The sequence below is a fragment of the Anoplolepis gracilipes genome, chromosome 12 (genome assembly GCF_047496725.1).
Source record: "Anoplolepis gracilipes chromosome 12, ASM4749672v1, whole genome shotgun sequence".
Classification (NCBI taxonomy): Eukaryota; Metazoa; Arthropoda; class Insecta; order Hymenoptera; family Formicidae; genus Anoplolepis; species Anoplolepis gracilipes.
In genome coordinates, this window is record NC_132981.1 from 9,889,066 (window position 1) to 9,907,852 (window position 18,787).

Here is an 18,787-nt window from a genome sequence, read left to right on the forward strand (position 1 = left end):
ATATAGTATGAATTTAAAATTATATAAATATAATTATAAAGTTACAAAAATGTAATCTGCTTTGCTCCTTTCCTTTTGTTCTTTCGCGCAAAGTTTTAATTCGATATAATGTAAAGTCTAATTATGTGCTTTGAATTAATAATGTAACAATAACAGCAAGAGTAGGCGAAGAGTAAAAAAATATTGACACGATGATTGATAACGACATATTCTTGCCATACTTCTGGAGAGTTGAAATGAATAATGGCTTTTTTCTTCGCAAAAAAAAAACAAGGCACGTCGCGAGCAAATGTATCTTCCGTTATTCGATACATCGCAAAATGGCAAAATAATCATGTTACGTGATCCGCATGAGTTGACTGAAAATGATCGATGAATCAATGACGAGAGGTCAGCAGATATGTAATTTCAGCGCGGATCAAAATGACGTGATACAATGCAACAATTACAGTGTAAGACAATCACCATTCACATTTCTACTTGCGTTTATTTGTCACGCTTAAATGCGTTGCCATCATTGCGTTATCCCGATATATATCACCACTTATCACTTATCAATACAATATATTATCATAATATTTTTTTTCATATCAAGATTTTTTTTTATATTGAGTTACACAATCTCTAACTATCTAATGATCCGATTATCAGATTCTACGACGAAGACAAATTGATAAGATTACTTAAGTTTTTTCAAAAATTAATTGTTTATCTTTAGTTTGTGTAAAACATATAGTTTAAGACCACTTTTATCTAAGCAATAAATATGAAATCTATTGAATTCTTTAATAAAATTTACAAATTCTTTAGTAAAATTGCTACACTAAAATAGCTAATATTTCTTTGGAAGAAAATAATGTTGCAGATTAAATAGCTAGATTATCCGGGGGTTGAATAGACTTACAAAATACGCGTGTAGAAACTTAATTTCCTTCCATAACGTGTAAACTGTGCATAATTTTGCAAAAATCGTTACTTAATCGCTCAAGTTGTCGCATAGTTTTAGTAAGAGGTGCTAAACATTTCGTTTGTCTAAAGTATAAGAAGAAAAAGAAACTCACGTGGCAAAGTGTACACGTTTCTATGCCGGTTTATATACGCTAGTATAAAGAGCATATTCATGCGACCGTTCTCCCTGTAAACCGTAATAAGCTAACCACTGTTTCCCGTGCTGAAGCCACGGATCACGTATTCGAGAGAGAAAGAGAGAGAGAGAGAGAGAAACCAATGTGCCAACAAATTAGGATCTCGCCTGCGTTTCCTGTCAGCGAACTCGTGTTAGACGTAACACCATATATCCATTGAAAAACCGTCCGTAGAGATTAGCCAACATTGTACGTAACATTGAAGAGGCTTGACTGGTGAGATCAAACCGGAACCTGTTCGGATTAACGAGCTAATGAGATAATTGCGTGGCTATGTAACTGTAACGTAATGTAAGCCCGGATGAAAAGCCGAGAATAAGAATAAACCATCGCGATGAACATGTATATATATATATATATATATATATATATATATATATATGAAATGTATTCAATAGATTGCGTTTCGCAAGAGAATCCTTGTTTCAAACATTCGTTTTGAAGTGTGTAAACGTCGATAAATCAAAGCGACATGAATCGAAAGTTTGCTTGCAACATCGATAGGTTATTATCAGGAGACGCCCTTATCTCACAGCGTTATCTTAGGTAACCAAAAGAATATTTTTAAAAAATATTTTCCTCCTTTCCAGGTATATAGATAGTTGCATTAAAAGCACACGAGATATGGTGTTTTTTCACGCGAGCCACATTTATTATTGTCGCCAAGTAGCGAGCAAATAATTAAAAAGCCTCAATTAATTATAAAAAGCGCGAAGTCGATACTGCGAGGATTATTATCGTTAAGATTGCGATGCTAACGATTTTGTCGCGTTCGAGAAAAGATCGCCGAGATCGCAATAGGCGCAGCTACTCCAAGGTGGCTGCCTTGCCGCGGGCGAGAAAGTATCACGATGCATATATCGTACGTATAGTATGCGTACGTCGAAGGTAGTGCATGCACGCTATAAGGATATATAGGAAATGAGAGCATTACATACATATACGAGCCATTTATTTTCCTCGCCCCTTTAACCCCTTCGTTACAGAGCCATTAAATGTCTTCACTCGATTTATTTCTTCGCGAAAATGTGCTTTAATCGACTTGAGACACGGTGGTTTTGTTTCGACTTACAATATTGAAAATTAATAGCTCCGATAAAGAGTTGAAGGAATAAATAAAAATTTCATCGACATTTAACTGAATTACAGATAAAATAATATCATGTTATATGTGACGTATGTAATTGCACGTGTAGAATTTTACGCGCGCGATGATATAGTATCTAATAGACTTTGGCGCGAAAAATTTCACGTGTTCAAGTGTTAACATTCTCGCACAGATACTTTAAGGGGATCCAAAATTACCGACAGAATATGAATTTTGAAATCCTTCTCCACAATTAAAGTACTTATAAAAACAACACGCGGGGGCTAATAATGTCATATAAAAATGATAAAAAATTAAAAGATGACAGTTACGTCGTAACAATATTTATTTAATATAAAAAGTTCTACGGTATGTTCGTGTAAGAGATATAGCGTCCGCGTTTGCAACAACATAACAGAATATTAATAAACTTTTGGAAATGACTTTAGAAGCCTAATAAAAAAGATTTTCAAAATCTGTAAAAATTTACTCTCGTGCATCTGTGAGGGTGCGAGATTGAAACACAAACTCACGTCAGACGTCATTTCTAAAAATTCACAAATATTCCTTTATGCAATTCCTAGTAGAAACCAATCTTATTTTGTGTGTAATTACAAAACTTTTAAATTAAGCAAATATATTGTCATGTTAGATTAAATTTTGGTCGATAATATAGAACAGCTTTTGGATCCCCTTAACGATAAAGCAAATGGCGAATATGATAATCCGTAATGTGAACGTGTCTCGTGGACTCTCGCATCGTTTCCTGTCATGTATAAACACCTAATGTCACACACAATGAGCAATATATCTTCGCGCGAATCGGGCGGAAAAGTCGATATAGCGAACAAGTTTCGCCGTGCAAATGTGAACTTAAATCCTCTAATTTATAAACTAAACAATAAAGATGCTCAGAATGACTATCAGTATATATATATATATATATATATATATATACACACTGATATGAACCTTTTAGTTTTTCTCTATAAACTCTGTTACATACCTTTTTCATACACGGTAAAAACTCGAATAAAGAGATTTTATTTAAATGTATAATATCCTACTATTATTTTTGTAAGTAGAAAAAATTTTCATTTTCAACTTAATTAATTTTCATGCTAAAATATTCACGTATATGCAATTTATATCATTCGTATTTAATCTCACTAATTGCGTATTATATATAAAATTTATATCTTGTATATGTATATTATTAAATAAACCTGAACTATAAACTTATTTTTGTGGACAATTTTAAATTGTAAAGTATGTTACGTAATTATAATATTTCAACAAAAATAAATCTCTATTTTTAATAAATTTCAAATAAATGCCTTATTCTAATTTATTTTGCTTGGTAAATTATTTTATTCAATAATAGTCTCCGAAAGAAGCTTCTGTTGCCGATAATCCTACGGGGTTATTCCCATATAGCGACGCACACACGTACGCAATTGCGTTAGTATGTGTGGCAAAGAGGTAGTAGGCCAGCACCATATACGGATCCTTCGTTCGGTCCATGATGAGGAGAAGTTGCTCTGACCATTGCTCGGGCCAAAAGAGAGAAACGCGAGGACCGGTATGGATCGTGATGTCCCATATGCGAGCGACAGTCAGTTTGCAGAGAACCTTCCTTGGAAATCGGTCTATGAGACTTACAAATTTTTTATTTCCTAAATAAATAGCATGTCAAAATTTTCGGCATATTAATTTCGGCGAATGTGTAATCCGTGTTAATAATTTAAAAAGTGTTATATAAAAAAGAATATAAGAGCAAGAAAAGATAATATTTTAAACATAGTAATGAATGACGAAAGCAATTGATCAAAGGGCACATGAAACATCATTTGTTTTCTTACTAAAATAAATAGTGACGGAAGATTAACGTTGTCGATTTGATAATAATCACAACTTCTACAACTAAATTAGGAAATCGTTAATATTTTATGTTATGCGTTCTACTAACGTACTGATCAAAACAATCAGACATATAGATTAGTCAAGAGATACAATAGTACTAGTTTTTTTAAATGGAAGATATGTGGACTCGAGGACTATGGGAGCGAAGGGGCGGAAGGGGAAGGGGAAGAAAAAGAAAAAAAGGGAAAAGACAAAAAAAAAAAAAAAAAAATGCTTTGCCATCAAATATAAAAAGAAGTAATTTGCTTGTTTATAAAAAAAAAAAGCTTTCTTATTTCGTTTTCGCTCCTTATTACGGGCACGTGCGTGAAACTCGGCCAGATGTAAACCACGTGTACGATTTCCCCATCCCTTCTCTACGTGCTCTTCCTTTTGCTTCTTCCCTCGTAGTTCGCTCGTTCGACCTTCGAAAATTTAAATGACGGACTCCCTCGCGCACGTATATATATGCCAACACACGTACGGAGAAATGGACGTTCTTGAGAGTGTGGGTGTATTCGAAAACTGGTTCTTCCGGTCCTTCTCTACACGTTCCACGCAAATCGAAAGAGTCGAACCAGAATCGAGACGTCATTAGGAATGTTCTGTCGCAGTGATTGATAACGACAAAGTATGTCTCAAGAAGATAAGATTCTGAAGAGAAATATTATTTTTAAAAAAATCTCTTTGCGATAATTCTTTCAACATTCTACAAACCAAACCACTCCCTTATCGAAGGATTTAGTTATATTCCAAATATAGTTCTTATTATTTAATTTAGAGATATGGTGTTACTATTTAGAGATATAGTATTACTATTAGTTCAAATATATAGATATACAGAAAATGTTTTTCGTTACGGAAATGAAAATAACTTTAACGTAAACAAATGAAAAAGAAAAATATATTTCTTTTCTTTTTCTTAAGTAAAATATTACATGGATCTTAAATATACTCGGCTAGACGTTTGAAATTTAAAATGACACGACTCGAAACGTTTACCATCAATCGTACGTCGTGTTTCACTAACACACGTATCTCTCGAGTCATGTATGCAAGAAAGTAATATTCGTACCGCCCTAAACCCCTGCGAAATTTAAGACACCGCGATTTTAAACGTTCAGCGCGTGAGATGAGCTTAAAAAAAAATTTCCAGCCCGTATGCGAGTTATCGGAGCCGCGATAAACGAGCGTTTTGCAAAGGATCTCGAGTTCCGCGTGACTAGGGGAAACGATTTACGAGCGTTCGGACGGAGGCGTGATCGAACAACGACGATTTTATTTTAGCACGTGAATACGTCGCAGTCGTTCGCGCTCGAAAATCCGATAATAGATTCCACTACGCGTTCGAGCGCGAACACAAATCCCAATGGAAAATCTAGTCGTCATTAGTCATGCGGTATAGTGCAGCGTCAAACTCCGGAGATGCACCTATTATATAGCTAAGGCAAGAACAGAACTGCAGCTGTCCTTGAAAAAGCCTTGAAGAATGCACGCACATGTGAAAAGTTATGTTTCCCAACCTGCCACAACTGACGCCGACAATATCTAGAGTCGGTCGTTGTTAAAAACAATGTATCCTGTGACCAGTAAAATATTTTTTTCAAAACAAACTGAACCGTCTGACGAATAGTAAGATTCGAATTTGGACTGGCCATTTCAACGATTTTAAGAAATGTTTTCGAGAACAGTTACAACGGTTATACCGAATACAACGATCCTTTTACAGACAGTTTTACCTAAATTCGTCCCTTTTGGGCAAATCTCTTATGATTTCCGGTTTGCTATTGTCAAATTTCAATGAAATCCCCAAGTCTTTTCAATCCTCACGATTCAAATATTATTTATTGAATAACTTTAACTTTAATTTAAGTATATATTCTTAAACATCACGTGCTACCAAAACACTAACTAACAATAAGGTTCGAAATATATTGTTGTCAGAGTCATTAAAGAAGCCTAAATTTCTCTTTCTCTTTTATTGTATTTATCAGTCTAAACTTTTTTAGACGATAAAAAAACATTGATAAAAATAATCTGAAAAAATTAAAAATCTTGTTATTTATTTCCTTCATTCAAAAAATTAAATTTCTTACTCACATAATATATATTCGTTTCATGTTCGTTGAGAAAGACGAAAAAGAAATAACTTCGAGAAACTACTACGAGAATTGACAGCGATCGTTAGGATTCTCGTGTTGCAATAAAATTGATACGTCGTGTCGGCGAAAACAGAAAGAACGTGACAGAGAAGAGAGCGGCAATGTGCACGAAAATCAAGCGATGGCGAAATTACAGTGATTAACTGGATTATTCTCTGGTTAGGGTACCACAAGATGAAGATTTGTTTTTTTTTTTTTTTTTTTTTTTTTTTTTTATCCTCTTGAGTTTCTCATTGGCCGAACCTGTCTAATATACGATTTTCGGAAGACGCGTCAGTGTCTTTTTTACGATTTCTCCCTCGTCGGAAACCACGCGGCGAAGGTTCAAGCGCCACTTTTTAAAAATTTGGATCTGCGTCCGAGACAGCCACCTCGACAATGGTTTGACCGCGGGGGTTCCTAAACAGCAAGGATCCTTTCGAGTCTCCGTTCTGGACAAAAAAAACAGCCCTTCGGTAAGGTCTGGATATAGTCTTGCTTTTGAAACACCGCAATGGCGTAGACGCTGCAAAGAGGCTCACGAGTCCTAAATCATGTTGTGGGAACAATATCGATATCCGTCCGAAAACGATTTCGATCAACATTTACGGTCTCACGAAAAAAGCATAATATACTTTTTACGATGATTTTTACGTTAACCCTTCATGATGTAGAGCTGATAGAAATTAAAATTTTAAAACATGAACCAAACAGTAAAGTATACAATATCAAAATTTATAGGAAACGTCATAAAACTTTTACAGGATTATACTTAAATATTGTATAATAATTTCGATATACTTTGAAAGCGTATAATGTAATAATAAGCGATAAATGTATTCTACATGACGATGTACCGTTACATAAATATCATTATAAATTAATTTTTCAATCACACACAAAATATCGCTGTCGATTTTTGTTTCAAGATGTCGATAATGAAGGAAAAAGAAGTGTGTTGTATAATTTCTCAATTTTTTAAACTTGGTAAAATCGAGGACAAAATAATTACATTGAACGTAACGTGTAATTATCGCGCGTAACTTAATGAGGCGCCGATTTTACGAATGTGTTTTTTCCAACGTTGAATATATTAGCGTCCCCGCGGTCAGCGAAATTACCGTCGAAACGAGCGAGAGCGTGAGTTTCATACGGCTTTAAATTTACATGACACCACGGTATTCGAGCTAACGCTCTCAAATATGAGAGATTCGTCGTCATCCCCCCTCTGGGGAACATAATACCCGTCACGATACACCGGCTTCGCTTTGATTGTCTCGAATTCGTCGTACCGTCAGCACACCAACGTGCACCTAATCTAAGCAGGGTAGAGATAAAGTTTTACGCAACAGAACGTGGTAGAGCTCTACTCTGGGGATTTTGAGAAACCAGATATTTTCCTCCGCCTCGAGAAAACTGGACGGATTGTAATTACGACCACCATGATTCGAGTTAGACACATGGGAATAAAAAAAAAAAAAAAAAAAAAAAAAAAGTGAAGGTATATAAAACGTCAAAATCTTAATTCAAATTGAGAAATTACGAAATTCAAAAATGCAAAAATAAGATATTTAATAGAATTTTTAAAAACTCGGTAATTGCAACGAAATTAACATCCTTAAATTAGAATTATTCCTGTAGGTACATAATTACAAAGTAAAGTATTTTGTATCTGAAAAATTATAAACGCAAATAAAAAAGAGGAATGATAAAATAAAAATGAAAAAGTCTATATAAAATGAAAAATGTATGTAACCTTAACAAAACCCCTTTCCCGCGTTCGCGTAGATGTAGCCAGCCAGGTATACGGTGGATTAACCGAGATTAGAAGGGTACGGCAGGAAATGCTCGGGAGACACTGTCTACTCGTAGTATTCTTAATACCCTATACAATCTTATTACGATACCGAAATGCTCCTATAATGTTTATCCCCCGGAGATTAGGATCGGCACGAGTCATGAGGGAATCGACCAGATGCCGCGCGACGTGTAAAACTCCGAGCGGTAAAATAAGGCAAGGTAAGGTAAAAGGTAAGGCAAGGTAAGGTAAGGTAAGGTAGGTAGATAGGTAAGGATCGACTCGTGGCGGATTTTAATTTATGTCATGAGAACGGTATGTTGCGAAAGTCTTTCTTTGACATGGCGAGATAACTTTGGACACGCCTGGTCTCTTCTCCTCTCGCCTCGTCGCTCTCTTACCGTTACTTTTTCGATAAATGCGCCGTCCGATTAGCGCGCTCGTCGTCGATAGAAATTTATGCACGCGATATTGCAAGGAGAAATTATCACCGACGTTGCATCTCTCTCGTCGTAAAATTACTTGTACTATAGTATTAAATTATCTTTCTTCCGATGAAATCTGAATAAGATTTATATTAAATAAATATATCACTTTTTTCATTTGTTTCTCGTGGGTTGAATAAATATTTGATTTTTTAATCTTTCAACGTAGATCCTATTTTATTTTTCCGTTGGTTGTTAATGTAATATATAGTTGGGACAAGGAGCTGACATATATTTCAATTTAATATTTTAATTGCATTGCAAAAAATGTTGAAAAATACAATTGTATACAGTTAAAATTGTATAAATGCACTAGCTTTTCAGATTCTGGAATTTTTTATAAGGCTTTCGAAAAATTTATATAAAGCTTATTTTATAAAAGAAAATATACATTCATTATAAAACGTTATTCTAAAATTTACGTTTTCAGGAATCTGCTTGACCTGAATATTTATTCGAATATCCGGTTGAATTCAACATCAGCCAATATGGTAACATCAGTCTCTCACAAATGTTTATTTATCTTTAATTTAAAAACTTTTTACGACTACCCGTTTTACAATGTATGCACCTAAAATAATCTCTGCATTTTTTCGTTAATATTCGGGAAGTATAAAAAGCTTCGTACACACAAATACACACATATTGTGGATTCTGATTTTTGTCTAGTTAAACTGTATAAACTATCATTAGGTCGCCGGCGTTTGGATACAACGCAAGCAGAAAATATGCGCGTTAATAAACGGATGTGTAAAGCGAATGGTATAAATTATGGCCTTTTTATCTCGCGCTGTATATGTGTGTGTGTGTGTGTGTGTGCCGCCATGCCGTTACACGTACCCATCAGTCCGACAGGCCATTACATCTAGACAGCCGGGTAACGCTAAAGCAGCGCAACATGCAGACCGAGTGCGACACGACGTGCAGCGTGTTTCGAGCACGCTGCACGCGAATTGCGCACGTATCTCGGCGAGAATTTCACGTTGGGCTGCTTCACATTGTATCTGGCCTCACGTATTCCGCGCGCGACGTCCGCGTCCACGAGATGCTCGTAAAGATTAACACGTAAATGTCTCGATTAACGCATAAACGCACGTAGATAGGTTCTAGAAGTTCACTTCAATATCGCACTTTTAATCAATTTCATCTCAAATTGTTGAGATTCTAAATCGCTATAAATAATAATAAGAATGCAATAAAATGTAATAAAGTCTCTTTTGTATAAACTGGACTTGTTTAAAAAAAATATATATTTACATATGTATACATATGACGTATAATTATACAGTGAATGCTTTATGCACATTCTGATGCCGTAAAAAAAATTCATAACTCGCGCGACTCGCGTTTCTCATCATCTTATTTAACAGTTAGTAAAAGATTTGTTTATAGTATACACTTTACGACTAAAACACACCCGTCCCAAGTTTACGTTTACGCGGCGCGCGTTCCATAATCTGTGGCACCAATTAAACGCAATCCACGTCTGTTATTGTTATTCAACGACAAAGGGTCGTGCGGAGGGGGCCAGAGAAATCCAGACCTCTAGATCGTATAAACGGCACGACGTCTTTCTCCTTCTCTCTCTTCTACCCGCACGAAACGATGGGGACGCGCTTTGATACATTATTCATGGCCTCGCGACAAGTCGCGTTGCGTCCGAGACTTTTATATAAATTTTTATAGGTCATACAGAAAGCAAGAGGGTTACGTCTTCGACAACAACTTCCTCATATCGATCGATCGGTGTATTATGTATACGTAATTTTCTACCATCAATAATTAATGTAGAAAACAAAGCGAGTGCTCTCAGCATACTTAACTATAATATTATATTATTTAAACCCAGTAATATTTAAAAAAATCATATATATTTTAATATATTGTTAATATTTCCAAATACGAGGAGACAATTTTAATATTATAGATTTTTTTTCATTATAAATATATTCTCTATAAAATAATTGAATAATATAATCATATTCCACGTACAGAAAAATAGAGAGATATAGTCTTCGAGTTTAATGACAGATGAGATTGAAAAAACGTATCGATGTATGTCAAGTATCTCCGGATCAAGTTTGCTTTGAAAATACGAACGTTAGTTTCGATAAATATTCGGGGCAAGATTTAATAATAGCAAAGTCTGTCTCATTTTAATTTCCAGCTCTCAATCTTTTTCTGCTACTCAAAAAATTTCTCAGACTAGAATCCTTATTAAGAAAAAAAAAAACACGATGACGCTACCATTATTCACATTCTGTTTCTCGATCGTCGAATAACACGATCGCGATGCTCGAGGGATAGCACGCTCTTTCGTATACCGTGTGTCTCGAAAAACAGCACACAAGCGCTCGCGAATAACACGCGACCGCAACATTAAGTACGCCTAACTATGCGTCAAAATTATTACCATCGTGCTAATCACCACGCCCCGCGAGAAAATGTATACCGCTCCTCGAGGCTCTCGTATTGCCCGATCCGCACTCTCGAGATTACGACCTCTGTCGTTGTTTGTGATTTGTACCGCTCCAAAGGCGGCCCGACTCTGAAGCGAGAAAGAACGAGAGAGAGAGAGAGAGAGAGAGAGAAAGAAAGAGATGCGCATGAACTGGCTCTAACACTGCCATAAACAAAGTGACCAAAGGGAATCGGACTAACTGGATCATAAATGCCACAGAGCCGTTCTCTCTTCTTCTCTTCCTCTCTCTCTCTCTCTCTCTCTTTCTCTTCTCTGTTTCATTCGATATCGTGTAACGAACCCGCTCCGCGAGTATCGGACACCCGGTATACAACGGAATCTCGTGCGCGAACGACGACGCGTCGAAGGATGTAAAAGCGTTAATGAAAGATACGATGTATGTAAAAACGGTCTACCCTTCGTCCCGAATGTTTATCCAAGAACGACGTTGACGAAAGAATACAAACGTCTCGTGTTCGGCCGATGAGAAATGGGAATGATACTTTTTCTTTTTTTTTTTTTTTTTTTCTTTTTTTTACTTTTCAACATATTATTCATTCGCATTGATGTATAGATATGCCTATTTAACCGTATGTAAGAAAATATTACAAATGCGTGTTGTGGATATTAAATAACGTTTGTAATATTATTACACACAATAAAATTAAAACAGCATTAATAATAATTAAATAACATTGATACATTATTCATGTGCCTGTAATGTTAAATAATATTGATAACACTGGTTAATAAAAAGAACGTGGAGTAAAACGATATGTCAGATAATTCATTCATCACATTAGCGTAATAATTTGATAAAGACTTAACAAAAAACAAACAACAAATATTTTATAACTAGTGCAAATAAATCAATTACATCATAAAATTGATTTACGATGGCAATTTGATTCTACGACACTTACGACGAGAACTATCGATCGCGGGTCATGTAAGCATAAAAATAAATTTTCACGAGCCGCTGAAACCGATTGAGCGACAAAAAGGACCACGTAACTAAAAATAAAGATATCAATTCGTCATTTTTGGTCACGTGATCCTTTTTATCGCTCAAACAATCAATTTCAGCGGCTCGTAAAAATTTACCTTAAAGCGTAGAGTGTTATCCGAAAAATAGTGCTGGCGAAATGCGATAATAGTTACTATCACAGCGTACTCAAGTACTTACTTTATTCATTTTTGAATAGATAGAAAAAAAAAGTTGTCACGGCGACCTCTACCACGCGATGTGATAGCGCGCCTAAATTCGCGCCCTTTTTACCTTCGAAAGAGACGACCAAACACGATTCTCATGCGAATTATATTTAATATAATTATCGCGCATGACGAACACACCGGCATTTAATTAATCGCGATCGAAAATTGCGCGCTGTTCCTGCGGCGAGGAAAAAATCCCGGCGAGATAATAAATCCCATCGTATACACAATGGCTGGGCTAATGATCGGTCACGTTGCCGGATCGATGCACGTCATGCATTACACATTGCTCGGTACTCACCGGTTTCGCGAAGAGAGAAAGCTCAATTAGCAATCCTGCGGTTCCATAGCGACGTTGATCCTACAACTTGTAAGTCCCGTGTCAAGTCCTACGAACCGGTACTTGATGCACGAAACATGAAAGCCGTTGGTGTCGTGTCACTGCAACTTGACTGAGACGCACCGAATAACCAATAGAAATACCATAGAAATAAAATGTCCTTACGTTGATCGACCATAAAATCGCACTGACGAACGAAAACAGACGCGACGGACGATTACACTTGTAAATGAAGAACGCGCATAACTCTCGTTTGTTTACGTGCGTACGCGAGCGCGAAAAAAGCAAAAGTAACCTCTCCCCTTCAAACGACTGGCAGCTAAACGCCGACTGAAAGCACGAGACGCTCACGACGTAGCTCCACGCTCCACGCGGCGTCTCTCTCCCACTCCCGCGGTGACGTAGTGCAAGCCGGTTTAAGGTTCGCGCAGTCGCCGCTAAGTTGGCGCCAGTCGACGCGACGACATTGAAAGAAAATATAGAGGTGTTTATACATATATTGTTACGACAGTTGAATTTCTTCTGGACAAGAATGAAAGAAAAAGGAACTAAGGATTGAAGGATAAAAAAAAGCAACTACTATGCATTATTCGCGTCAAGATGAAACGATAGAAAAATGACGATAATAACATCTTAACTATTGTATGACAAATACACAGAAAATAAACATAATACAATAGAGATAAAAAGAAGCGAAATATCAAAATTAGTAGAGAAAAAATAATAAACAATCATGTATCTTTTATAATATTCCTTTCTATGGATTAATTTTCACACTTAAACTTTTTATTTAGGATAAAAAAAGCAACTACTGTGCATTATTCGCATCAAGATGAAGCGATAGAAAAATGACGAAAATAACATCTTAACTATTGTATGACAAATACACAGAAAATAAACATAATACAATAAAGATAAAAAGAAGCGAAATATCAAAATTAGTAGAGAAAAAATAATAAATAATCATATATCTTTTATAATATTCTTTTTTATGGATTAATTTTCACACTTAAACTTTTTATTTAACGATATGTCGGATTTTGATCTTTTTTAAAGCAATTAATAATATAACAAGTTTTGCTATAAATATAATATTATTGTTGCTTATAAATACAATTGAAACTGTGAATATGTTTTGCACTATAAATTTAGATACCAAAGTTTTACTTTTTGGATCGTAATTCAAAATTTATTAGCAGTAAAACATTTCACACTTCGGGGATTAGAGTTCGTTGAAGGGTGATATTCTTTACCTTTCAGATATCAAAAGAAGCAAGAAGAAAGCATTCTCTTGTACATCTTTTAGATATTCAAAAAAAAAAAAATATTCCTTATTAAATATTCTTGCCACTAAAAGTTCCATTTACTCCGTGGGTGACCTCGAGCGAAATAATCGTAAATAATTTCTAATGTATACATACGTGGAGAGCATACCGTTAGAAATTTCCCGTGGATACACGGTGAAACCTGAAGTACGTATGCTGAAGAAGTAATCGTCGTCGAGCGACAGAAAAGACCTCTTGAAACGCTATTCAACTGAGATCCAGCTCTCTTAGTTGTCCGTACTATATTAAGAGAGCTCGCCTTATTAACATGATGCCGGGAATTGACATCTGCTCGTTATTTTGTCGCAAAAGCATTCCGCGGAGAAATATACATTGCGTTATGAAATGGAGATAATTTCTAAATTATATTAATAATCTGTATTGTTTGGATTATTTCTGAAAGCATGCGCAGAGATTATGAAAAAATCTATAAGTATATCTTCTAGTAAGTCATAATCAGCTTTTAGTCTTTCAGAAAGCAACATTTATAATAAACATCAACTAGAGTCAAATTGCATATTCTAACAGAAGGAAAGTATCGCGTTTATCGCATGCTTCATATTTAATCATTTAATCCGAGATATAATTAAATGCGAGCTTTCTGTAATACATATCTGTGAATTATTACAAAGAAAAAATTATATAAAATTTTTGATTTATTTAATGAGAAAGTTTCTTAGAAAAGATAGTTTTGTTAGAAACAAAAAAAGAAAATTAAAAAAGTATACAAAAATGCATAGAAATCGAAAGATGGAAAAGTACAAAAATGATTTTATAATAGAAATAATTTTTCTCTATTTAAAATATTGGAATCTATGATTGCAATCATATGAGAGAATGTTTTAATTCTCTCATATGATTGCAATCATAGATTCCAATATTTTAAATAGAGAAAAATTATTTCTATTATAAAATCATTTTTGTACTTTTCCATCTTTCGATTTCTATGCATTTTTTAGATTAAATTAAATATCAAAGGTCCAAAGGAATTCGTTCGAAATTGAAAATATATAGAAAAGAAAATACCTTGAAATATACAATACTATTAACACTTTTTTTATTCCTTTATTCATGTCCGTCACGCGGAAAATTGCTCCTCGACCGATCTCCGTGCTCAGAGTGTTCTCTGCTATCTTCTTGCCGCCGATAAACAGGAGCGAGATAAGCGACCAAGGGATAGGGACCTGTCATCCGTGACGAAGTACGTCCCGTTTCAAGGCTCGCTTCAAGGACGATAACCCTCCGCAAACTGGAGTCGGTCTTCAGACTGGATCCGATCGAGAGAGGAAGAGAACAAGCGAGCAAGCTTCCCTTTTCTCCCATCTCTCTATATCTCTCTCCTCCTTCTTCTTCCCGATCTCGTCCTTATGTGCGTCTTATTTCGTGAACAGGATGATTACGCGTTTACGATCTAGGGCTCCCCGCGCTACCTGCTCCTGCTCCCGCTCCGTTGGAGTCGAAGGTGAATATATATTATCGGGAGAGTTCCTGCCAAGGCACTTCACGTAACGTAGCCGATCTCGCGTGAGCTACCTCGGTGGCAGAGACGAGAGAGGAAGGTTCAAGGACGAAGAAGGAGAATCGAAGAGCAGCACTTTTACTATATGAAAGGTTGCGTGGGGGGTCGATGCGCGCACACACACACACACACACACACACACGCACATGCGCACACTTTGATGTGGTTGTGTGGAGACCGATAGGAAGAGCGTGTTGTGGAGGAGCGGTTTCGGGTCGGTATAATCCGAATTCGAAACCTGTTTCTGCCCCGTGGGTCAACAACAACATCCTCCTACATCCTACTCTTCCCCCCCTTCCCCGCGCCTCTCTCGATCCGCCCCCTCCGATCGGCGGGGCCCCGACCAGATGCACGAGCCACTTCCATCGAGAGCCCACGTATAAACTCCGGTGTCAAGTGCTCGGTGGCCGGTGGTTACGTTATTTTCCCGAGTTTTATGACTTTATCTCGCATGCCGAGTGCCGCCCGAAACGCCGCAAATTTCAGCTCAACCAGGAAGCGTTGCGTAAAGATATGAATGCACCGAGATGATTCGCAGATATGTTTACATGATCCTAAGGATACGTTTATTTTCTAAGATTTTTTTATGAGACGCGGTAGATCTCTAAAACAAACGGAAATAATTTTGAGATATTTCTTTTTCCTTTAAAATAGTTTATACGTAATAAAAAAAAAAAAAAAAAAAAATACTTTCTCTAAAAAGAGATTAAAAAGAAAATTTTTATCAAACTTTTAGGATGATATGAATAAAAGAAAATAAAAAGAAAACACAAAATTTGTGATCTTTTTGTATCAATTTCAAAACACACACATAACTCAATGATCGGAATTTCGCTAGATTAAAAAAATGCACTAGATGCAACGCAATTAGTCTACTTTCTCTTTGGGCACCAAGTAAATTACAATCACGTCCCGCGGGATGTAGTTTATACATGTTCTGCGTGCTGAAATTAACTCCGCGACGAATCAATTAGCAACTCCCTTACGTGTAATTATTCGGATTTAAAGGGAACTCTCTCGCGCACAAGTTGATGTTCGACAGCCTTGTCTATATTTTGCTCCGCAGGAGGTATAATAATTTCCATCGCGAATATATTACTACATAAAAGTAAGTTAAAGTACTAAAATGGTATATGAAATCGCTTTTTATTGCAAATCTCTTACTTGCTTTTTATCTGACTCACTTTCTACATTTCGCGCAATGTACGTTGATTACTGATCAGCATTTGCAATCGATTGGAGAGATGCACTTTTATGCATTTCTACAATTCAATCCACGGCGTCTGAGATGCGAGCGAATTCTTTGAAAGATCTCTTAACGGAAAATTGCTCTTTGGAGCTAAAGTAAAGGAGCTCGAGTAGATTTACTATTTGTTTTATTGACAATATACGATCGTTAGAATATGATAAAATTTTAAAACAGAAGCAAGGGACAAAGCGTCGCTTTAAATATCTCGTCAAGTATCATTCAAATAATGCGGGTCGTTGTTCGCGTATTGTGCGTATAATTCGCCAACGATAATGATCGTGAGAAAAAACTCTTTGTCACATTTTTAAATTATCAAAATTTTAAATTATATGTAATATTATAAATAACTCTATTATCACATACACATACAGTTTCTCGAAAAATAAAGAAAAAAATAAAAAAAGATGTACAAGTATTATTTAAACAAAATTTTTAATGTAGAAAATAACAAAAATATACAAAAAATAATAATAATAAATAAATAGATGAAAAATTTTTCAATATAGAAAAAGAAAGGTATCGTATTTTTTTTTTTTTTTTTTTTGTTTGAAAACTTTAAAGATATTTTTATAAATAGTGTAGATATACATGTACATGTACATATATATGTGAAAACATATCTGACAAAAGTGAACTCAATGAAAAATCCAATGAAAGCTTATTGCATACGAATGAACTACATTCATAAAAACAGCTACATTCAAATATCTCTTGATTAATTACTTTTACTTAACATACATAAATCCTGTTACGTAACATAAATAAAGAGCTGAGATCAAATGGTATGATGCTGGTCATGGAATCAGTAAGCAAAATAAAGCACGTTGCAGCACGTTGTGTGATTATCCCAAAGTTGCTTCCACATCGTTTCGCCAGTGTGTATCTCAAAGACCTGTGGTCATAATTGCGCTTCTCGTATTAAGCATCTCACTATGAGAGATGACCTTATGGCCTCTTATCGGTGAACCGAACTCCGTTCTGACACAAGCATGTAACGAACATCGACCAATATACACATGCGACTACGCTACCGACAATAAACGACACAACATATGGATTTTATTTTACGATTTTAATAACAATTATTTTTTCTAATTCTTCTAATTCTTCTAATTCTAAATTGAATAATATAATTTTCAAGAACTCAAGCAAACGATTGGTAAAGAAAATAGAAAAATGATAAATCCTGTATTAAATTTTAATAAACGATTGGTCTGCGTCATTCTTATCTCTGAATAATTCTGATATGTTAAAGTGATTGAATGAAGATGGATAGGCAAATGGATAGATAAAGCGACGTCATATTAATGTACAACAGTGCATTCAAACTTGATTGAAGGTAACTGAAGCGGTATCAGAAATGCAAAATGATTAGCTTAAATCTTACAGTCGATTCAGGAACATCGTGCATGTCGGAGACAGCTCCGTAATGAAGATTAATATCTGTTAGAGCTTCGGCGCAAAGTATCTCCGGAATCTATTAGGCTTAGCGAGATGTGCGGATAGAGCCTACACTAAGGTTCTCTGTCTTGGGAAGCATCGAAAAAAATGACGAGGGGAAAAGAAAGAGAGAGAGAGAGAGACAGAAATAATTACAGGGAAGGTCGTGTCCCGCAAGGTCGGAGGCGGTGGAAAAAGGAACCGATATATAATAACGTTTTCAGTATATTTCAGTAAAAGTAGTCCGAACGTAAAATTGAATCGGAACAGTTAAGATGCCTGCCCGCAATTCCCGAACAAAGGATCTGTCGTTCGAAGCCTCGCAAGCCAATTCGATAAAATTTCTTAAACGTTTCTAAATTTTACCGCAATCTAATAAGAGAAGTACCTTCTCGGAAAGAAGTTATCGTGATTTGCACTGTATGTATTAACATTATTTCACGGTTATTATTTTATCTCCGTAAAGAAAACATCGGCTATTAAATGTAGAAAGTCTATACGTCGTATTTTAAGTATACTATCCTATGTGTAATAATTTTTAATATACTTTCTCCAATAACGGACGCTCTTTTTACACAGCTAATTGATTTACAGATTGAGTATGCGTAACTCATTGAAATAGATTTTTTTTTCTTAAGAAAAGATGCAGCGCGAAATGAGAATAACAGCGCACGTGTTAG

At 35.6% G+C, this 18,787-nt stretch overlaps 1 protein-coding gene across 1 annotated transcript in view; it reads right to left on the minus strand.

Moving 5' to 3' along the window:
- The window catches only part of Sema5c (Semaphorin 5c), a 94,811-nt gene extending 81,896 nt beyond the window's left edge, over positions 1-12,915 (minus strand). The window contains exon 1 of the mRNA XM_072903702.1: positions 12,536-12,915. The gene's annotated coding sequence lies outside the window, so the exon portion shown is untranslated. The remainder of the gene's footprint in view (positions 1-12,535) is intronic.
- Between the last annotated feature and the right edge of the window lie 5,872 nt (positions 12,916-18,787).